At 34.8% G+C, this 24,120-nt stretch overlaps 1 protein-coding gene and 1 pseudogene across 6 annotated transcripts in view; both read left to right on the forward strand.

Annotated features, from left to right (window-relative positions):
- Nucleotides 1-24,120, forward strand: part of SPAG16 (sperm associated antigen 16) — a 1,246,090-nt gene that overhangs the window by 856,869 nt on the left and 365,101 nt on the right. The gene's annotated exons all lie outside the window — the stretch shown is intronic.
- Nucleotides 12,289-13,487, forward strand: LOC140511617 (myosin regulatory light polypeptide 9 pseudogene; annotated as a pseudogene).

Consider the following 24,120-nt stretch of genomic DNA (forward strand, 5'->3'; position numbering starts at 1 on the left):
TGAGGTCAGTCAAGACAGGCACTCTTGTTCATTTCCCTAAATCCCCTCAACTCTCAATGGGGACTAGTTGAGGCACACAGATTCACCTATGGGTTTCCCGTGGTTTTCCCCCATGGATTTCCTCCACTCACTGATCGATGCCCACCTGCTTTATAAGGCAATCAGACGAAGAAGGCTTCTTGCCAGTATTAAGCTCACAGGTTAGCTTTGGCAATATTGGCATTCTGCACGTGTAGTAAATATCAATTACCTCACTTCCATATCTCACTGTGCAGCCTCAGTAGGACTATCTGTCACTATGATTCTGGGAATTACTACTTAAGGTCCTTGGAAGTATTCTAGGAGTTATTAGATAGCAACTGGAAACTAGACATTCCCATGGCCATGGATCCTGAGAAACTACACTCTAAAATAAGATAACAAAATCCTTCTTACATACAATCAGTTCTGGAGAGTCATTTCATTTCTATTGAAACTGTTAAATCTCTATAAAATTCAGTTCAAGGCACTTTATAATTAGCATTTTAAGGATCTTCAGTATAAAAGTTTCTAATATGATATCCAAAAGCTAACATGTTCAGACATATCACATTGAAAACTATTAATGGACTCTCAGACAACACAATATTAGGTAACAGGATACTCAAAAGTCATGAAGTAAGCACATTGTGGTAATTTTAGGAGTTATTAAAAAAAAGCAAAATACAGTCCCTGCTCTCATGGAGCTCTAATAAAAAAAGGCAAAGTACAGTCCTTGCTCTCATGGAGCTCATAGTCTAACAGGGGAAATAACACTGTAGAAATAAGATATATACAGAATAAATTGGAGATGATTCCAAAGGGAAAACATTAAGAGAACTAATAAAGGCTTATTGCTGAAGGCAAGACTTTAGCAAGGACTTCAAGGAAGCCAAAAGCTGAAGATCAGGAAAGATGGGAGATAGATACTGAAAGTGTCCAGAGTGGGGAGGTAGAATGGCATATGAGAGGAACAGCTGGGAGGCATGAGGCACTGGGACACTGAATACGTTAGGTGGAGTAAGGTGTAAGGAGACTTAAAAGGTAGGAAAGGGCCAGGTTATTATGGGCTTTGAACACCAGATGGAAGACTTTATGTTTGATCTTGAAGCCAATGCCATTGGAATGTATTGAGTAGGGGTTACATGGTCAGGCCTGAACTTTAAAGATACTTTGACAACTGACTGGAGGGTGGGCTGTAGTGATGAGACTTGAGGAAAAAAGACCAACCAACTGCATTGCATCTATGGATTTGATAACCCTCCTATCTATACTTTTATCTAAATAACAGAATTATCAAAACATTATTTTAGAACATGTAATGCCATTGTTATAACTCTCCTTATTCCCCCTGCCCAAAAAACATTAAAGCTCATTCTCAGAGAGGTTAAGGGGCTTGCATCAGTAGTAGTGTTGAATTGAATAAGATCAAGGACAAAGCCTGGGTGTTCCTGCCATTTGACTGGAAATCACATTCCAGATCAATAGTGATACATAAATCATACTTCTTTGAGTTTAGTCATTCAGCCAGTTCAGAACATGCTTAGCTATCATCCAGCTCACATCTTTCTGTCCTTTCCATAAAGATATCATGAAAGTCCTTTTCAAATACGCTGTCAAACTCAGAAGTTTCAAACCCTGGTAACTTGGAGGATACTGATTTCTTCAAACAGATGTAAGAAGTTTATCTATGGATAGGCATACTTTTTGGATATCTCTCTAGTCTAACAGTCTAAGACAGTTCAAAGACCTGTGATATCATCAGTATGTGTACTCTTATAATCAAAGCAGAAAATAATCCTGTTATATCCTAATAGAGAGTTTTCATGAGTTGGAGGGGCTGAAAAAGGAATCATCACCTGGTGATCTGTTCTATGGTAATAATCATCTCTGAATGAAGCTTGCCTAGTCCTAAAATGTCATGTGGTGCACAGATGGATCCAAATTTGATGACTGTTTTGTTTGTGTGTCTCATTGATGAGCTTTGTTTTTTTTAAAATATGAACATCTTCACATTATCACCATTGCACAGGATGTCTCTTGTAACAAAGTAAAATAGTTGAGCAAAACTAACTGTACAGTGGCCTCATGTGAAAGCGGATGAAAGCAACAACCCAAATCTGCAACACTGCCCCTCTGATTTCTCTATTAATTTTTTAAATTAGCAGAAATCTGGTTTTCCCCAACTCACTGGAAGTAAAAAAAGAGAAAAGCAAGACAAATCTCTTTCATCCACATGCACATACATGTATTTATAGTGTTTATGTGTATGTATGTATACAGACACATATGTAGTTATACATATATAACTATGTGTGTATACCTATATATATACACACACATATATCAAACAACATATACATTTGTTCTCAGTCAAGAGGTGAATTATATATTTTATCTTCAATGTTTTGTAATCATGGACAATTATATTTAAAAGGTTATAGCTTTCAAAGTTGTTTTTCTTTAGGGTACCATTATTATGTTATTTTTTTCCTGGTTCTGCTTATTTCATTCTTCATCAGTTTATAAAAGTCCTTGAAATTGTTTGTTTTATTATTTTTGATGTTATAAATTATTCTTCTGGTTTGCTTACTTCACTCTGTACGAGTTCGCGTAAGTCTTTCCATGTCTCTTTGAGATCGCCTAGTTCCTCTTTTGCATGGTACATATTTGAAGTTTTCCTAACATTGTAGAATTCACCTAAGATTACATTTTACCCTCAAAGTCTTCAATAATGTCAGCACCGCATCACAAATACTCCTGTTAAAAAAAGAAAATGAGATTAACCTGGCATGACATATTCTTGATGGCAGGAAAGAATGAATGAAACAGGAGAAACCACTCTGGGTCTTGAAAGTAGAAGACTTATCCCAATTCTGACACTTATTGCGTCACCTTGAGCAATTGCTTGACCTTCAGAACATCCTTTCAGTAATGGGTCCTAGAATTTTGTCAACAATCAAAGACAATATCGTTGGCCTATAGTTAAAATAACCTCCCATGTCTGTTTTAAATAATACTGCAATTGTCCATCTCCATTGCTGTAGCACCTTTCCTGGTTTTGCATTTTTCAAGCGTCGTCCATGATGCTTTCTCAATCAAGCATATCAGGTTTATAAATACCCTGGAATGGAGTTCATTTGAGCCCAGTGACTTGAACTCAGACCATACTAATACTCTTTTATTGTCTCCTCAACTATTTGAGCTTTCAAATGCTTGTTAACTAGTTTTTGTTCTATTTTTCTAGCCTAAAGTTCTTTGCTTTTGTTAAAAAACAAACAAACAAACAAAAAACCAGAAGAAAAACATCAGTTGAGGATTTTAGAATTCTCTCCATAGCGTGCTGTCATTGACCCCTCCACTTCAATACTGTTCCTCTTCTTGCCATTGTAGACAACTAAAATTCTAAAAATTCTGAAGTAGTTGAAAGAGATTGGGTGACTTGTTCAATGTCACACAACTTATTAAAAGCTTGTTAGTAGCAGAGCTAGGGTTATATGGCCTAGGTCTCCTGACTCCCAATTCAGCACTTTTCTAAAATGAGATGAATACTTTCAGTGAGTGAAAATCAATAATTTTGCTTTCTCAGTATCATACTTTTTCAACATATGGAAGGGTTGAAACATGAAAATGGGCAAAATGACGACTTGACTGCAAAGAAACTTTTTGTTTGAAATATCAGACGGCATTCTACGACAATTTGTGAAAATCTATACTTTGTTCCCACTTTTTGTATCAAGTTGAAATCCCTAGTCTCTATTTTATGACTTCTATACAAATAACTCATTAGATAGACTAGTTTACTTTTTAAGGTTCTTTTAAATGTTTTCTAGCTTTGTTCTATTGATCCCCTTGGAGTTGAAATATAAAACATTTTTGATCTTTTGATATTTTCTCTAAAGTGACTTTTTATGTCCTATCTGGAATTATAGAAAAAGTGAAGTGAAAACACATATTGACATTGCAATATGAGAAAGAAATATGAGTGAAAAATCTATTCAGAAATCTGAGAAAAGGCTATGTTACCAACATAACCAGGCAGCTTTTTTCTCGACTAAATAACAGCCACCCTTAAGCATGCAATAAAATCAATACGAAGCAATGTAAGACAATTTCTGGAGTTTGGGGCACTAGGATTTCCAACTAAGATGGTGGGAGAGGGTAATTGGTTGTAGGACAAAATAGAGAGAAAGAATTGTTGAGCTTTACAGTCTATTTGCTCTGAATTGCTTTTTCTCATTATTAGAACTCACTGAAGTGGACTTCTACCTTTAATTTGAGCTCTCTGTGTCCTTTAACAAAGACAAAGGTTTTTTTTTTTTCCCTAATCCTGATACCACATTAGCTTGACATTCCCTAAAACTCTATTTCCTTAGAGATACAACTCTTGCTGAATTTTTCAAAATTAATTTCATGAGGTTTTCTAATAAAGAAACAGCTTTTTAAAGGTAAAAATAATTTAAAATTTTTTTAAAAAAACTACCAATACAAATAAATCCCCATTTCTAGATAGGCTTTCAATGCCCCAAAGTCTTAATACTGGTTCTTCAAACTCTGTTCTATTTATTTTGTTGGGGAAAAGATTTCCATGAAAAAAAATTTCCAGAGCAGTGCCTGCTCATTTTCAAAGAGTGTAATATTAAGGTTTCTTTTTTCTTTTTTTTAAAATTTTCCTTTGGAAAAATCTTAGAGGACATTGTGTGGAACCTTTCCATAACCCAGGTAATGCAAATTATTCTCTCTTTGTAGTCCTCCCTGGATCCTATACCTAACACTGGAAATCACTTTAAAGGCCATCTAGTTGAACCCTTCCTTTTACAGGGAGGTTAAGTAACTTGCTCAGGGTGAGAATGTGAATCTGAGACCTCTGATTCAAGGCATTGTTCCTTCCATTGCATCCTGCTGCCTTCTGGAGAGAGCATTAAAGAAACAGCAACCAACGCTCTGCACTCAAATACTGAAATCAGAAGCTTCAGGAAAACTAACATTAATAAATTAGATTAATTACAATTGATTTCAATATTTAACTGCTCCTAATTAAACACAAATTCAACAAACATTTTAAAAGCTCCAATTGATCTTTTGTAGACTTGCTTAGTTATTTATTGGGTGCAATAATGACTAAGAACATTGATGATGATGTCTCTTTTCAACTTAGATACGTCAATCTGATTATATTAGCAACAGTTATGTAGGTTACTATCTTTAACAAATTGACAACTTGAAACTGCCACATCTGTGGAAAAGCCAAACCAGCTGTACTCTGATGAGCATCTACATAGAGCTGGGGAGCATGAAAATAGCCAGTCATATCCCCTGTAGGTACAGCCACACTTGCAGCAGAAATATCTATTTCCTTAGGAGTGGTTTCCTACTGTGGCCAAATCTGCCTGTTTTCCTTTTTCTTTTCATGTCCACTTACCAGTTACAGTGAGAGGTTACTTGTCAAGTGAAACCTCTGTAGTTTTAATGATCTCATATCAGATTGACAATGAGGAAGAGGAGGAGGAAGAGGAGAATGATGATGATGATGGACAAAATGATGATAACTTCATATAGGATTTTATGGCTTATGGTTTTATACGTATTTAATCATTTGACCTTCACAAAATTCTGAAAAGTAGGTGCTTCTATTATCCCCATCCTGACAACTAATTCTATCCCCTGCAACATCTGGGGGCCATTATTTACTCCTAAGCCAGGGTGGGGAACCTGTGGCCCCGAGGCCACATGTGGCCTTTGAGGTCCTTAGGTGCAGCCTTTTGACTGAGTCCAAGTTTGGCAGAACAAATCCTTTTATTGTATGTAAATGTAAAGCTATTGTCTTGGCCATTGGTCAAGAGAACATGTAGTTTTCCAGATGCTACTGGCCTGTGTATCCATGGAGAGACAGCAAGATGAACTGTGTAGCTGTTCAAGTTCCTGATGTGGTGCCCTCTGAGAAACAAATGAGAATCTCAGACTAGTTGTAGTAGACTCCAGTTCAATTTAATGAACATTTATTATGTGTTGTTTAGGCAGCATAAAGCATTGTGGAAAGTGCTAGAGATGCAAAGAAAAAAGAAAAAAATCCTTATTTTTAAGGAATTTTTATGTTTTTAGGGAGATGTGCAAATATCTAGGTAGGGGCAAAACATGATAATTTGAGAAGGACAAAGTGACAACTAAGGGGATGAACCATGAAAGAAACTAAGGATTCTAAGAAGAGGGAGTATGTGCTAACTGCATGAATATGCAATATACCTGGACACACTCAAGCAGAATGTGAAGGATTTTAGATGCAAAAGAAGTTTGTGTTTCCTCATTAAGGCAAGAGGCAATTGAAGCTTCTTGCATAAGGAAATGGTATAGTGAGATATATATTAGGAAGGTTAGTTTGGAAACTGTGAGGAGGATGGGCTGGTAAGAAGACAGAATAGTACTAGGAATCCAGTTAAGAAACTGTTAACAATAGTGCAGGTGAGAAATGAGGACAGTTTGAACTACAGTGATGGCCCTGTGAGAAACAGATGGATGCAAGATTTTTGTGGAGAAAGAACTGATAAGAGCCACCATTTGGATATGGAACAAGAAGGAGAAGAATCAAATGTAACTCTGAGGTCACAGACCTGAGTGCCTCAAAGCATAGTGGTACCCTCAACAGAAAGCAAAATTTAGAGGAAGAATGAGTTTCTGGGGAGAACATGAGCAGCTCTCTTGTAAGCATGCTCAACTTGTGAAGACTATGGGATTTGCAGATGGAGATTAGCACAGGGAATACCATCCTTAATTTAGGTGGTATCAGTCGTTTAAATATATGTAATTAATTATATTTTATTATGTAATTAACTGATATTAATATTATTAATTAATATTAATTATTAATATTATATATTAATTGTGTTCATTGCTCAAACTTGAGCGATGGCTTTTATTTCAATTAGATAAGATGTTTATTTTTATAAAGTATTTTGTAGTTTGTAACCATATAAGTTCTGATTCTATCTTCACACATTTATTGCCAAAAGTTTTATTATTTTTATAGTCCGCATTTTTTTATAGATTTTCTCTATCATTGAATTTTATTTGTCAGCATTGTACAGAAATGCTGATGAATTGTGTATTTGAGGGGAGAAGGATTATAACACTGCTGAAGCAATCAATTGTTTCAATTAGTTTTTTTTTTCATTGATTCACTGGGGCATTTTAAGTAAAATCACCATATATAATCAGTAGATAGAGACTTATTTTTATCTTTCCTAAACTTCAGTCTTGATTTCTTTTTACTGTAATTTCTAGTGAGTATTTCTAGCATTTTGTTTAATAATAGTAGAAAGAATGACTGTGCTTGATTTGCTTCTGAGCTTACTGGGGAAAATGTCCAGTACATTTCCATTGAAAATAAAGATAAATATCCGCACATACTTACATATACATACACACACAAATCTATACATGCACATGCATATATATGCAGAGCACATTGAAGGATCTTCTCCAAGACTGTACTTTTTAGAGGTTTAACACAATTAGCATTATAATTATACAGAAGCTTTTTCTTTGCCTTTGATGTAATGATCTAGTTTTGTCATTTTACATAAATCATTATGCTAAATGCTTTCCTAATTTTTAACCCCTGGCATAAATTCATCATTTTCCTAATGAAACTGTAAAATATTTTGCTATTGTCTTTTCTATATTGTTACTTATTTTTGTTATTTTTCTTTTTCTTTATCCTCTTTATCCTTTGCTTGTTTGGACTATTCCAGTATTCTCCTGGTTGACTTCCTTGCCCCAAATCTCTTTCCTCTCCAATTCATCCTCAACTCAATTGATGTTTTTGTAAAGTACAGGTCACATGCCCCTCTCTAAAAGACTCCAGTGGCTCCTTATCACCTCCAGAACCAAATATAAAATACTCTGTTTGACTTTTAAAACCCTTTACACCCTTACCACTTTCTACCTTTATGGTTGTCTTTATTCCATGTACTTTACAATTTGTCCTCCCCCACCCCCTTAAAAACTTCAGTGGCTCCCTATTCTCTCTGACACCAAATATGACATCACTGGTTGCCTTTTAAAGCCCTTCATAACCTGGCCCCTTACTACCTTTGCAATGTTCTCCCTTCAAAGTAACTTACAATCCTGTTACACTTGCCTTCTTGTTTTTTCTTAAGCACAACCCTCTCCATGGCAGTGCAGTCTCATCCATGGCTGTCATTAAAGTCTGCCATGTTCTTTTTCTTCTCCTCTAACTACTCATTGTCCTGGTTTCTTTCAAGATCTAGCACAAATCCCCATGTTTTGAAGATGACATTTTCTACCCTTCCACCACTGCCAGTGTCTTTCCTTTGAAATTACTTTCAAATTATCTTGTACATATATAATTTTTACATGATGTCTCCTCTTTTAGAATGCCCTTGACAACAAGGAGTACATGGTTTTGCCTTCCTTTTTATCCCCAGAACTTAGTATAGTACCTATTACATAGTAAGTGCTTACTAAGTGGCTGTTCTTGACTAATTGGTTTGTATAACAGGGCCATATTTATTACATAAAATGAATTTGATTGTTGCATTTTTTCAGAATTGATCATTTTTGTACCATAGGTATTAATTGTTCTTTGAACATTTGATACAATTAACTTTTAAATCCACCCTTTAATTAGTAGTTCATTTAGATTTGCTCCATTTCTCTTTCTGAGATTGAATTGCTTAAGATTTCAGTGTTTTGTTTTGTCATTTTAGTACTTTATATTTCTGTGGATGATCATTTTTAAATTTTTACAGATATGTGATTTTGTATAGTGGCTTCTGCTTTTACTAGTTCTCTTTATTTCCTTTCTATTTTTGTGAGTTCACACTTTTCATTTTTATTTTGACAAACTGATAAATTTGATTTTCCTCCCTTTTGTGAGTTAGATTGTCATTTATATATTATATTTTTTCTTCAAAAAGTACTCTGTTTATATGTTTGATTTCTTTATTTTCTATTTTTTTTATTTCATGCTTATTTGGGGGCTTATTATTGATTGTTTTATTTGTGGTAGTCAGTTGTTTACTTATTTTTATTGTTTGCTCAATCGATTAATTCTTTTTCTAATTTGTGAAGGTGCTTTTTGATGTGTAAATACCCTCTAAAAATGGATGCTGGCTAATAATAAAAAAAAGTTATATCATTGTTGTTCTCATTGAAAATTTTTTTTAAAAAAAATCTTCAACCTGAATTTAGAATGTTATTACTTTGTATTTAGATCTGTACCTTTTGTTCATATTTCTGTTGATGACTATTTTTATTACAGTATGAACTATTTTTGTATCAACTGTTTTTACTATATTACATATAATCATATAATGATGTGTTTATGATTTTTCACTTAACAAATTCATTTCTTTATGTTGTGATATTTCTTTAGTTTTTTATAAAGATTTCACTTAAGTCTGAGATTACAGGTAAATGATAGAGAAATGATACATAGATAGATAGATAATGCATATCATTTTTAATAGTTCTATTCAGAGTCACCATATGTATTTCAAATGTGATTTTTCTACCTTTTATTCACATTTATTATCTTATCTTTACATGTCTTTCTTTTAAGTTCTCTAACTCTGAAAAAAGAATATTATAGATTCATTACTATAAATTTCCTTTTTAAATTTTGACTAGTTTTTCCTTTAAAATTTTATATACTATGTATTTGGTGAATGCATTTGGTTAACATGTTAAAATTACATTGTTTCTCTATTGATGTTATTATTATTAATTTATAGTGTTGCTGTAGCTAAAACTGTGAGTGTAACTATTCCACTTTTGGAATTGCCTATGTCAGTGCTGTCAAACAAAGTTATGGCCTCTAATGCCTACATAACGGTCTCTGTAGGAGGCATATTGATTTAGTTTGAAATTTGAATTTTGATTCAATCTTTCATTTTTACTCTGTATGTATCAACATTTTTGCATGTGCGTCTTGCATGCAGCAAATTTTTAGGATTTGTTTTCTCATTCATTTTCTTTCATTTTAGGAAAAGTAGTTAATCCTTTAAATTTGAAATTTAAAAACAAAGCTTCATATTTGTGTTTTCTTCCATTATATTATGTCCTGCCTTCACTCCTCCCCCCCACCCCTTTAAAAATCTGCATTGAATCCTATTGAGATTTTTTCTGACAAAAATCTGATGTGAATTTTCTCCTGTAAATTCTTCTCACAGACCTTTCTTTCCATTACAGGGACAATCCCAAACACCTTGAGGTCACCTTTATTGTTATTTTCTGTGTGTGACTGTTTCCATCTATTTGTCTCTTACTCTTGACTCTCCTTTTATTTCTCCTTTTCTCTCTCTCTTTTCTTTTTCCCTTAGAAGATCAGGTGAGAGAGTACAGTTCTCTCCTCCCCCACCTAAACTATTTTATTTTGAATGATATTAATTTGTTTTACTTCATTTAAGACATGTTGATTTAAATCCTCCTCTATAAAAAGTAGAGTTTCAGAAGGTCAAAAGTGTTGATTCCTTCTCCATCAAATCCTGCACTTAATGTTATTCCAAAACTTTTCTACACCTCATTTCCATCTATCTTTTCTTTTTTCTGAAGGATATTTCGACAAATCTTGTCCCAAGACATATTTATTCATAGAGAAGACAGTGTATTATGGTAGAAAGTATTTTGGATCAAATATTACAAGGTCCAACTTCCAACACCTATTTTTATACTTGTATATACTTCCACTGGAATTTCATTTTCAGAGACTGTTTAGAGAATTTCTTGTTCACTCTAAATTCTTGGTTATCTTATTAATTTTTTTCATTGAGATCACAAGTATCTATCTTTTCTTTCTTTAATTCTTTTTTTAATGTGTATTCCTTTTAGTTTTTTGTAAGTTAATTATTTTATTTGTATTCAGTGTTCTACAATCACTTCCATATAACTTTCCCCTCCCTCTCCTTTCTCCTTCCTCCCTCCCTCCCTGAGATGGCATACAATTTTATATAGGTTCTACACATATATTCCTATTAAATACATTTTTACCTTAGTCATGTTGCATAGAAGAATTAAAATGAATGGAAGAATTCATAAAACAAACCAAAACATAATACAAAAGAAAATGATCTGCTACATTCTGTGATCAAATTCCATAGTTCTTTCTCTGGATGTGGAAGGCACTTTACCTTAAGAGATCATTGGGAATTTTTTAAGTCCTTGCATTGCAATGAAGTTCTAGGTCTACCAGAAAATATCCTCGTACACTATGGTTGTTGCTGTGTATAAAGTTTTCCTGGTTCTGCTCCTTTTGCTCAGCATCAGTTCATATAAGTCTTTCCAGATCTCTCTGAAGTCTTCCTGTTTATCATTACTTATAGCACAATAGTATTCCATGACATTCATATATCACAATTTATTCAGTCATTCCCCAATTGATGGGCATCTGCCTTTATTTCTTTAATTCCTTCTTTTAATTAATTTTATTACTCCTCTGAATTATTCTAGAAATTCTGCCATTGGTTTCACGATCAATCTGTAGGGTGCATAGTGTTCGTTGTAATATCTTTTCCCCCTTCCTTGAATACAACTGAACTTAAAAGAAATTATTGTTTTAAAAATTCAAAGTGATTATATGATTAATGGACTTCTGCTATGTGATAGACATTAGCTATATGATTTGATAATCATTAGCATATTTACCTTCTGGTCATTTTTGTGTTTATAGCATGATCCTTATTACATGTAACATTTTCTTATATTTAATTTTCTAAATACCCTATCAAATTAAATTCAATAAAAATATATTTATACCTATTATCCCAAGACATTATTCCAGGCAAATGTGGGACAAATTATAATAAAAAGCCTGTTTGTATTATAAGTTACCAGAAAATGGACACAGTTATACTTTGAAGGCATTTTAATATTTAATGGAACATTTATATGTACATTGTTAACTAAATAGTCCTGATGATCTGCTATCTATTAAAATATTCATACTAGCATTGGTAATAAAATACTTAAAACAAAGCAGGTACCCATCAGTTGGAAAATAGCTAAAAATAACTATGGTTATATCAATGTAATGAAATATTATTGTCTAATAAGATATGAACATGAGCAACGTAGAGAAATATGGGAAGATTTGAATGAACTGATTCATCTTGTCTTAATGCTATAGTCAGGATTTCTAGGCCTATATCAAATAATGATGGAGATAATATTGTTGCTTTAAATCTAATAATATTACATATTCACCCAGTACTTCTCTGTTCAAAATAATGCTAGTTCGACTCAATCCTTCCCTGCTTCTGCCCAAACTGCTGCCTCCTCCACTCCCTCAGACCCCTGGAACCCAGCTGGAAGACACCTGGAAGACAACATCACAGAAAAGGAAACTGAGGTCCAAAGAGAGGAAGAGACTTGCCTAAGGTCACAAAACAAGCACACCTCTCCCAAGAAGCCAAGATGTTGTGCAAACAGGCCAAGGCTAAGACCACGAAGAAACATCCCCAGAAGGTTATGTCCAATGTTTTTGCCATGTTTGACCAGTTTCAGATTCAGGAATTCAAGGAGGCCTTCAACATGATTGACCAGAATTGAGATGGATTCATTGACAAAGAGGATCTCCATGATATGCTGGCCTCCCTAGGGAAGAATCCCACAGATGGAAGGGATGATGAGTGAGTCCCTTGGGCCTATCAATTTTACTATGTTCCTGACTGTGTTTGGAGAGAAACTGAATGGAACAGACCCTGAGGATGTTATCTGATATGCCTTCACCTGCTTTGATAAAGAGGCCTCAGGAGTCATCCAAGAACATCACCTTCAGGAGCTGCTCACCACCATGGGTGACCGATTCACAGATGAAGAGGTGGATGAGATGCACTGAGAGGCCCCCATTGACAAGAAGGACAATTTCAACTATGTGGAGTTCACCCAGATCTTGAAGCATGGGGCCAAGGACAAGGATAACTAATTACCACACCCTCCCAGTCCTTATGCCCACCACACCCTTCCCACTCCACTCCTACCTTCCATGCTTTTGTGTTCCACACAGCTGCCACATGTGGGAAGGTTAATGAGCTCTTGCCTGGTCCTAAATCTGACACATTTGAAGAGTAAGAAGGCTGAGCCCCTGGGCTTTGGGATTGGGTGTCCCTTGGCTCTTGTCAAAGGGAATGGGACCTCAGGCTTCTAGCTTGCCTGAAGGGATAGTCAAGGGAAGGTGGATCTCTTCCTTGGCAAGTACTAACCCTGGGCTCCAGGAGATACTTGCTTCACAGCTTATCTACCACATACTACAGTCGATGGCCCCAAACAAGGAAAGGACCAATCCAAGTCATCTGGCCAAAGCTGTCCCCTTTTCTACTGATCTGCAGGGACCAACTTTCCCTCAGCCCCTGTCCCTTTGCCACTGCCTCATCTGGTTATTGTGGCGTTTTTCATGGTAACATATTCCTTGTTCTTACAGGGGACCCCAAAACATTCCTCCTCTTTTGTGTCCTTTGTACACACCCTGATCCTTCAACATCACATGCTTGCCTCACAGAGGTACACAAAGGAGAGGAGCATGGCACAAACACCCTGTTCAGGCTCCCAGACAGGGGTTTGAATGGGTGTCCAAGGAAGTGTATCTTATTGGGTGTGAACCCATGCGTGTTAAAGCAAGTGTGTGGCTTGTGTGAATCCATGTGTAGGTATGATTATATATTTATGTACATGTATTTCTGTGTAATGTAATGTGTTCAGGTGCATTTGTTTCTGAGGGTTAACACTGACTTTAAATTTTAGCAAAAAGGAGAAAGAAAGATGACCCAAAAAAGAAGACATTAGCCTAAAAAAATAATAATACTAGCTCTTCACTTTTAGATAAATACTGTTTCTTATGCAAACAAAATGTATATTTATTCCTCTGTTTTAGAGTGTTTTGTTTTTTAACTGAAAGGATTGTTGTATTTTATCAGAGTTTGTTATATCTACTCATATAACCATATGAATTTTTGTTAATATATTTATTCTCTTATGGTTTTCTTATTGTCAAATCATCTCTGCATTCCTGAAATAAAACCAACCTCTTAAAAGTTTTTTTTTAAAGTACTATGTAGCTTCTTTGCTAAAATTTAATTAAGTATCTTTGTGTGAATATTCAGTAGTGGTATAGGGTTTATAATTTTTTTCTGTTTCATTTCTCTGTCATATATCTTTCTCAATGAATTTCATAAGGTGCTTTTCAAATCTAATTTTGAAAATAGCTAATATAGTGCTAGTTATTTCTTAATTATTTAATGTAATCTCCTTTTAAGGATTGTTTTTTTTCTTTATAGTTAGCTTAACTTCTTTTTCTGAGACTAAGTTGTTCAGATCTTCTATTACCTATTCAGTTCATCAGAATAGATTATATTTTTTTCAATATTCATTTAATTTGTTTTCAGTTTGGCATTTAATTAATGTAATAATTCCTGTTCTATTTCCTTTATTCTTCATTTTTTAATTCCTCCTTTTTCTTTCTTTTGGTAATTTGTCTTTCTTCTCTCTACTAAAGGGTCATATTGGCTAATAGTTTGTACATTTTGTCGGTCTTTAAAATCAGCTATTAATACTATTTATCATCTTAGTAGAATATTTCAGTTTTGACTATATTTAATTTTCAAGATTTCTGTCTTTGAGCTTATTTGAGGGGTTTTAATTTGTTGAATTTCTGGAGATTTACTTGTATGCTTAATTAATTCTGACTTTTGTTGATGCAAGCTTAGAGCTTAAATTTTCCCTTTGGTACTACTTTAGGTTAACCCCTACAAATTCCCATAGCTATGTCATTTTCTTTAATGAAAATATTTGTTGTTTCTTTGACCCAATAATTATTAGTATGATTATTAATTAGTTTCAACTAAATTCTAAATCCACTCTTCTTAATTTACTTATTGGATACATTTTTTTTTTCAAAGACATGACCCATAAAGTATAATGCAATATTTCTTCCTGTTTTTGTAAAATTTTTGGACCACATATCAAATGGACAGTGTTTCTAATTATATTAAATAATACTGAAATAGAGATAGATTACTCCTTAAGTGGCCAAAAGACAATCGTTAATTTTTCAGTATTCGGTTTATATCCTTAACTTTTTTCTTAGATTTCTCCATCCTTTATGTTTTTCCAAGTATGCACTGATGTTCTCAACAATTATTGACTGTTTATCTAAGTCTTGATGTTCACTTTTTAAAAAAATATTAGATGCTATCCCTTCTGGTCCACCCATACACATAGACACACACTCAAATTCGTATTGTTATCATTTCAATATTTAAAGATAATGTGCTTTATCTGTTTTTCCTCTTTCCCTACTATTATCTTGTCTGAAACTATGAATGTCATTCCTACTCTTTAGGTTTCATCTGAGTGAATAAGTTCTCTTCCCACCCATAGTCCCATTTCTTACTCTGTATATTTTTTCTGTGTGTTAAGTATGTTTCTAATAAACTCCAGTTTATTAGGTTTTGACTTATTATATAGATAAATGGACAGGTTTAGCTCTATGTCAAACAAACTACCAAAGGGCTATTTTACGAGACTAAGCAACATAATAGCACTAACATAGAGGTACAAATACCAAGAATATAAAGAAAAATGATGAAAAAGGAGTGATAAAAGAGTCTAATATTACTAAGAAGCAAGAAAGCATGAGAAGAAACAAGCAAAGACAGTTGCTTCTAGTTTTGTAAATCTATGAAAGAAATAGTTGTAGAAAGTAGGAAGGATTTATTTTTCAAAAAGAATTACTAGGAAGACTGGGAAAGGGTTGGGTAGAAATTAGATTTATAACCTATACCAAAATAAGTTTCAAATTTGTAAGGAAACTTAATATGAATTATCATATTAGTAAAAAAATGAAAAAAGTTCCTAGAAGAGTATTTTCAAATCTACAGTTTGGGGGAAAATGCATAATCAAGTAAGAGATCAGGGATATCACAAAAGACACCATAGTAAATAATGTAAATATTCTGTAAAATATAAATGTTATTCTAGAAATTTTGAAGCTGTCACAAGAACAGAATCAGTGGAATTACAGTGATTCAACAAAAAGACAGACAGTTGATGTAAGAAATCTTCATATTGTCCTTCTAATAAAGTCCAATAGCCAAGGTTTATGGAGAATTAGTGGCAACTTTTCAATACTCATTACTCAACAGGTAAATTGCCAAAGGTCTTTTTTCAAAAGAAGAAACACAATCTTATCAGCAACCATGTAGAAATGCTCCAGGTAACTGATAAGGGAAATGCAAGTTAAAACAATTTGGAAGATGATAAAATAAGGACTTAGGATTAGAAAGACTTCAAAATATAAACAGGGGAGGAGCCAAGATGGCAGAGTAGAAGCAGAAATTCCTAGAGCTCCCCCAAGTCCAGCCAAATACCTGTAAAAATTGACTCTAAAAGAATTCTAGAGGTGCAAAACCCACAGAATGATGAAATGAAGCAAATCTCCAGCCCAAGACAACCTAGAAGGTCAAAAGGAAGCATCTTTCACACTGCACAGAGAGCAGAGTACAATCCAATGTGGGATTCACCAGCACAGCCAGGACCTGAACAGGCCTGGGGATACTGAATCTCTGGCACCTGTAGTGGTTTCCAGACTTTACAACCCTATAGTACATCAGTGGAACAAATCTATCAGATCTGTGTGAGAGAGTAGACTGGGTAGGCCCCGGCCCCAAAGCTGAGGAGGGCTGGAGGAGCCCACAGCAGCCACAGCAATAGCAGGAACAGTGGCTATTTTGGGAGCTCTAACAAGGAAGATCAAAACATATGAACAGAAGACCAAAATCCAAGCTCTTAAATCTAAAGCCTCAAAGAAAAATATGGGAAAGCTCAAAAAGGATTTTGATAATCAAGTAAACCCAAAAGGCCAGAGAGATTCAAAAAGCCAGTGAAGAGAATGCCTTAAAAATTTTCATTGGCCAGATGGAAAAGGAGGTGCAAAAGCTCACTGAAGAAAATAATTCCTTAAAGATTACAATGGAGCAGATGGAAGCTAATGACTTCAGGAAAAATCAAGAAATTATAAAACAGAAACAAAGGAATGAAAAAAATAGAAGACAATATGATGTGTAATTGGAATAACAACTGACCTGGACCATATATCCAGAGAGACAATTTAAAAATTATTGAACTACCTGAAAGCCATTACCAAAAAAAAAAAAAAAAAAAGAACATAGACACTGTCTTTCAAGAAATTATCCAGGAAAACTGCCCTGATATTCTAGAACCAGAGTGTAAAGTAGAAATGGAAAGAATCCACCAATCATCTCCTAGAACAGATCACAAAGGGAAAACTCCTAGGAATATTGTAGCCAAATTGCAGAGCTCCCAGGTCAAGGAAAAAATAAGGCAAGCAGTCAGAAAGAAACAATTCAAGTACTGTAAAGACACAATCAGGATAACAGAAGATCTATCAGTGTCTACATTAAGGGATTAGAGTGCTTGTAATATGATATTTATATAATATAATATATGTGATAATATATATTATATAATATACAAGAAGCAAGAGAAGCATGAAAAGGTAAATAGGAAAGAGAAATCACAAGGGACTTAATAAAGTTCATTTACATTCCTACATGGAAAGATAATATTTGTAACTCTTGAGACTTTTCTCAGTATTAGCATAGTTGGAGGAATTATATACATAGACAGAGGGCACAGGGTGAGTTGAATATGAAGGGATGATATCTAACAAAATAAAATTAAGGAGTGAGAGAAGAACCTATTGGGAGAAAGAGAAAGAGAGAAAAAGAATGGGATAAATTATTTCACATAAAAGAGGCAATAAAAAGCTCTCTCAATAGAGGGGCAGAAGGAGAAAGTGAGAGGAAAAGAGTGAACCTTACTCTCATTAGATTTGGCTTAAGGAGGGAATAATAAGCATACTGAATATGGTATAAAAATCTATCTTACATTACAGGAAAGCAGGGGTTAGGGGATAATTGGGAGGTGGCGGAAATGATAGAAGACAGGGCAAATGGTAGAAGGAAGTAATTAGAAGTAAATACTTTTTAGGAGGGACAGGGTCAGAAGAGAGAATAAAATAATTGGGGGGCAAGATAGGATTGGAGGTAATATAGTTAGTTTTTCACAACATTATTGGTATGTTTTGCATGACTACACATGTATAACCTATATCAAATTGCTTGCCTTCTGAGTAGGGATAAATGGGGAGGGAGGAAGGGAGAGAAGTTGGAAATCAAAGTTTTAAAAATATATAATGAATTTATTTTTCAGTTCTTAACATTCACTTCCACAAGAAGTTGAATTCAAAATTTCTCCCTATCACTCCCCACCCCCCACCCCAGGACAGCATGCACTTTACCTGCCCCATCCTCCAGTCTGTCCTCCCTTCTATTACCCACCCTTCTTCTATACCCCTTCCCCTCTATTTTCCTGTAGGGCGAAATAGATTTCTATACTCCATTGCCTGTATAGTTTAATTTCCAGTTGCATGCTTTAACATTCATTGTTAAAGCTTTGAATTCCATATTCTTTCCCTCCCTCCCCACCCACCCTCATTGAGAAAACAAGCAATTCAATTTAGGTCATACATGTGTATCAATGCACAACACTTCCATAATGTTTATGTTGTAAAAGACTAACCACATTTCCCTCTATCCTATCCTGCCCTTCATTTATTCTATTCTCTCCCTTGTCCTATCCTCCCACAATAGTGTTTGCTTCTCATTATCCCTTTTCCCAATTTTCTGTCCTTTCTATTCCCTACCCCCTTGCCTTCCTATAGGGCAAAATAGATTTCCATATCCAATTGAGGATGTGTTATTCCCTCCTTAAATCAAATCTCAGGAGATTAAGGCTCAATTACTTCCTTTCATCTCCCCTCTCTTCTCCTTCATTGTAAAAGCTCTTTCTTCCCTCTTGTATGTGAGATGATTTTCTACATTCTACCTCTCCCTTTATCTCTCCCAGTACATTCCATTCAACAGTAAATTTTATTTTTTTAGGCATTTTCCCTTCATATTTAGCTCACCCTGTGCCTTCTATGTCTATATATGAACTTATATGTATATATATATGTGTATATTCATACACACATATATAATATACACATACCTATCTACCCTTACACACCTATGTGTATATGTATATGAGCTACAAATAATATCTTTTCATGTAGGAATGTGAACAGTTTTTTTCTTTTAGATATCATCCCTTCCTATTCAACTAACCTTTTGCTCTATGTCTATATACATGTGTGTAATCCGTCAACTACCCAAATACTGAGAAAAGTTTCTAGAGTTACAAATATTATCTTTCCATGTAGGAATGTAAACAGTTCAACTTTAGTAAGTCCCTTATGATTTTCCTTTCCTGTTTACCTTTGCATGCTTCTCTTGATTCTTGTGTTTGAAAGTCAAATTTTCTATTCAGCTCTGGTCTTTTCATCAAGAATGCTTGAAAGTCCTCTGTTTCATTTAATGATCATTTTCCTGCTGAAGTATTATACTCAGTTTTGCTAGGTAGGTGATTCTTGGTTTTAATCTTATCTCCTTTGACCCTTGAATATTATATTCCAACCTTTTTTGATCCTTTAGTGTAGATGCTGCTAAATCCTTTGTTATCCTGATTGTGTTTCCACAATACTTGAATTGTTTCTTTCTGTCTGGTTGTAATATTTTCTCCTTGACCTGGGAGCTCTGGCATTTGGCTACAATATTCCCGGGAGTTTTCCTTTCAGAATCTCTTTCAGGAGGTGATCAGTGAATTCTTTACAATTCTATTTTACCCTCTGGTTCTAGAATATCAGGGCAGTTTTCCTTTCCTAAATTCTTTTTTTGATCATGATTTTCAGGTAGACCAATAATTTTTAAATTATCTCTCCTGGATCTTTTTTGCAGGTCAGTTGTTTTTCCAATGAGATATTTCAAAATGTCTTCCAATGAGATATTTCACAATAGAACATTCTTTTGGTTTTGCTTTATGATTTCTTTGTTTCTCATAAAGTCATTAGCTTCCATCTGCTCCATTCTAACTTTTAAGGAACTATTTTCTTCAGTGAGAGTTTGAACCTCCTTTTCCATTTCACTAATTCTGATTTTTAGAGCATTCTTCTCCTCATTAGATTTTTGGACCTCTTTTGCCATTTGAGTTAATCTATTTTTAAAGATGTTATTTTCTTCAACATATTTTTGGGGTCTCCTTTCACAAGCTGTTGACTCACTTTTCATGTTTTTCTCACATTGCTTTCATTTCTCTTCCCAATTTTTCCTCCACCTTTCTCACTTGATTTTCAAAATCTTTTTTGAGCTCTTCCATGACCTGAGACCATTGGATATTTTTTGAAGGTTTTGAACGTAGAAGCCTTGACTTTTATGTCTTTCTCTGATAGTATGCTTTGTTCTTCCTCATCCAAAATGATGGAAGAAAATGCCTTTTCACCAAGAAAGTAACTTTCTATAGTCTTATTTTTTTCCTTTTCTTGGGCATTTTCCCTGTCAGGTATGTGACTTTCAAGGCCTTTGTCAAGTAGAAGGTGTACTCTAGGGACCTGTAAGTTCTCAGTCCCTCTAAGATAGTACAATCAAGGGAGAGGAGGATACTCCTCTCCTGGCCTGTGATCTGGTCCAGGAGCAACCACAAGCACTTTTCTGCCCAGGATCTGCAAGTAGGATTCCCTCTCCAGAGCCTCCACCAGCTCCACTAGGCCAGTGCTTCTCCTCACCCCAGGACTACCACTCAAGACTGAGGCACAGATCAGCTGCTCTATTCCCCCAGGGTCTTTAGGCCAAGGACTCCAAAAGTGGATGCTGCAGCTGCAGTGGCTGATGCCCTGAGACTGGGGCTGGGAAGGGACCTTGCTCCCCTCTCTCCCATGTGAAGGTGCTTTCTCACTGACCTTTGAAGCTGTCTTTGGCATTTGTGGGTTGAGAAATCTGGGAACTGCATCTGCTGCATGTGATTCCATTCCCTGAGGCCTGTTCCAGTCCTGTCAGTGCCTTGCCACTGCACTCTGCTCTGAACACTCTGTGGTAGACTTGTCCTGTTGGCCTTCCAGGCTTTCTTGGGCTGGAAATATCTTTCATTGTGTCGTTTTGTGGCTTATGCTGCTCTAGAATTTGTTTAGAGTCACTTTTACAGATATTTTATGGGCTATAGAGGGAGAGCTACAGTAGAATCCTGTTTCTACTCCACCATCTTGGCTCCAGCCCCCAAAAATAAATGTTAAAAACTGTTTTTACATGCAACTTGGAAATGAGACATACAGGCAATGGGGTGTAGAAGTCTATCTCAACCTACAAGAAAATAGAGGGTAAGGGGAGGAGAGAAGGGAGGGGTGTAAAAGAAGAGAGGGAAGATTGAGGGGGTAATAAGAATGCATACTTTCTTGGCCTGGGCAGAGGGGAGAGATGGGGAGAAAATTTGGAAGTCAAAATCTTGAATAAGTGAATACTTAAAACTGGAAATAATTTAATAAAAAAGAAAATGTAAGCATACTAATACACTTGGCATAACTTTAAATTGATTTTGTTGTTTTGGAAAAAAAATTGAAACTGTGCTAGGAAAATTATTAAAGTGATCACTTCCTTAGATCCAATTATCATACTGTTGGTCATATTGTTCAAGGAGAAAAAAAAAAAACAGACAAAGAGCTTTCATATATACCAAAATAATTATAACTACATTTTTAATACCACAATTACTTGAATCAAAGAAGAATTTTGTAAAATAGTGAATGGCTAGAAAAATTCATGTAAATGAATATAATAAAATAGCACTGCACCAGAAGAAGAGACAATTTGGGGAAATTCAGAGAAAGTTGAAAATATTTACTTGAACTGGAACAGTCAGGCAAACAGATTTCTAAAGATTAAATTAACTGAGATATGAGCCTGGAAGACCAGTTCATAGTAACACCTGCACGATGTAGCCTAGGGTCAGGTATAATTGCAGAAAGAGAACTCCCTATTTCAAATCAAAGGATCTGACTTCCTGTCCTCGCTTTGTTATTTGTTATCTTGTGGCTTTGAAAAAGTTAAACCAACTCACCAGCATTTTTATCTCTAGTGTGTAACATAATACCCTGTATACAGCAAGTGCCTAATAAAAGTTTGAATGAGTGAATTTGCCTGCCAAAGTAGCTTCTGGATAGCACAGAATCTATGAGTACCTCCCCTTGCCCTGGATATTCTCTAAATGTAATATCGTTCCAAATAAGATGTTTAGGTTTGATTTTCAAGATTTATGACAGGGATCCACCCAATTGCATTTGCTAATTTATTACTTGTTTACTCCTGTTGACCCCTTAATTGAAAAACAAAGTGTTTTTAATAGAATTTTTAAATCTTAGACATGGACCTTATATTTCTTTGATAGCCTGAAAGTTTGTCAGTGAGCTTTCTCAGTTTATACCAATTGGTGTGACCTATGAGGGCAATTTACCTCATTTTCCAATGTGATATTCATGTAGAAATGGAAATTGAGTGAAATAACATGTTTAAGCTATCCATAAATCTACAAACTTAATAAGGAGAATAATTAGTCACATATTTTCAATCCTTTTTCTTAAAAAAATCCTGCCATTTTGAAAGATAACAACTCTGATAGGAATTCACCAAAAAAAAAAAAAAATCCCAAATGTTCCCATCTTTATTTGGATTTGCCTCTGGTTAAGGCAGTGGACACTGAAATATTAATAACCCAAGTTCAATATGTAACAAAAAAAGAAGAGATTCACTTTCATCTTAGGAACAAAGCTGAAATAGAAAAGCTTTTTCAATTTTTCCTAATTCATGAAACATTTATCTTTGAGTCAGGTTTTGTATAGTAGCACAAATGTGGCCTGTCAGCATTTCTATTATAACCCCCTATTTCCAAGGCTTTTAAAGTGAACCTTAGAGGTTCACTTTGAATTAAAACTTGGCGTTTAGGATTTGGTCTGAAAACTGCATTTTTCTTACCAATTAAATAAATAGTTTAGAGGTTCTTAATTTAGAAAAGGATTCCATGTAGAAAGGTATATTAATGCAGTGGTGAAATTGAGACTTAAGACATGTAAAAGACCAAAAATATGCAAATTTCAAGTTTGCTTAAAAATTTAGCATTCATCTTTGCATGTACAGTGATGCACTACTATTTCAGATTTTAATTCCCATAGATAATTAACAAGATAACTTACTAAGAGAGCTTTTCAAAAGCTAATTACACAGTTTTTAGGTGTTAGCCTTTATTGTCTTTGGAATTCATTTACTTCTACTTCTGGGAATTTCAGAATTTGAAATCCTCAACGTAACTGTTTTGGAGCTATAAAATGACCAAGAAATAATGACTTTGGAGCAATACTGAGATGATGCCAGAAATGAATTGTCAGATTTTTATGAAATTCAGATTTTAGGAAGAAATTTCATATTCCTTATCAAAGAACTAATCACTCGGATTCAGTCTACATGGAGAAGGCTGTGGTTTAACTTTTAACGAAATCTGGGGTGATAGCAATGAGCAAGTAACCTTCCTCTAACATGTGGTCAGCTCTATAATCTTCTATGGCTGAGATTCCCCCAAATGAGCTCTTTTTTCAGATGACTTGGAATAACTCTCCATAAGCTCGGGGATATCAGTTGCTCTTAAATCTAGAATGTATCAATTTGTTGATACCATTTTAATTGTTCTTACAGCTTGCGTCTTGGTAAATCTAAGGAGATATGAGGAAATGAATGTAAGTAAGGAAACAGTTGGAATGAACCCATGTTTCCCAATTATACCCACCAAAATAATACCCCGTTTAAAGAATGCTAGTATTCTCTGTACAGATTGTGAGTCAGTGCTCCAAATCTGTGAAAAAGTTAATTCTGTATACCAGTTCTAGCATGAAGCACCCTAAATCCATCTATGGTCAAATCTCTGACTCTCATTTGGGAATGTTGCAGGGCCCCTAATGCCTAAAACCATTCCATGGACTGCTGGTTAAAGGATGAGACATGTCAATAGTATCATCTCATGTCTGCAGAAAGGAGGATAAAAAGAAATAGAAAATGCAATGTTTCCTAGTGGCAAACGCTCTCAGTAGTATACACTTTAATCAGTAATTTGGGGTAGTTGGTGGTAAAAATTAAGGATGATGCTTGGTCTAATCTT

The sequence above is a fragment of the Notamacropus eugenii genome, chromosome 6 (genome assembly GCF_028372415.1).
Source record: "Notamacropus eugenii isolate mMacEug1 chromosome 6, mMacEug1.pri_v2, whole genome shotgun sequence".
NCBI classification, from domain to species: domain Eukaryota; kingdom Metazoa; phylum Chordata; class Mammalia; order Diprotodontia; family Macropodidae; genus Notamacropus; species Notamacropus eugenii.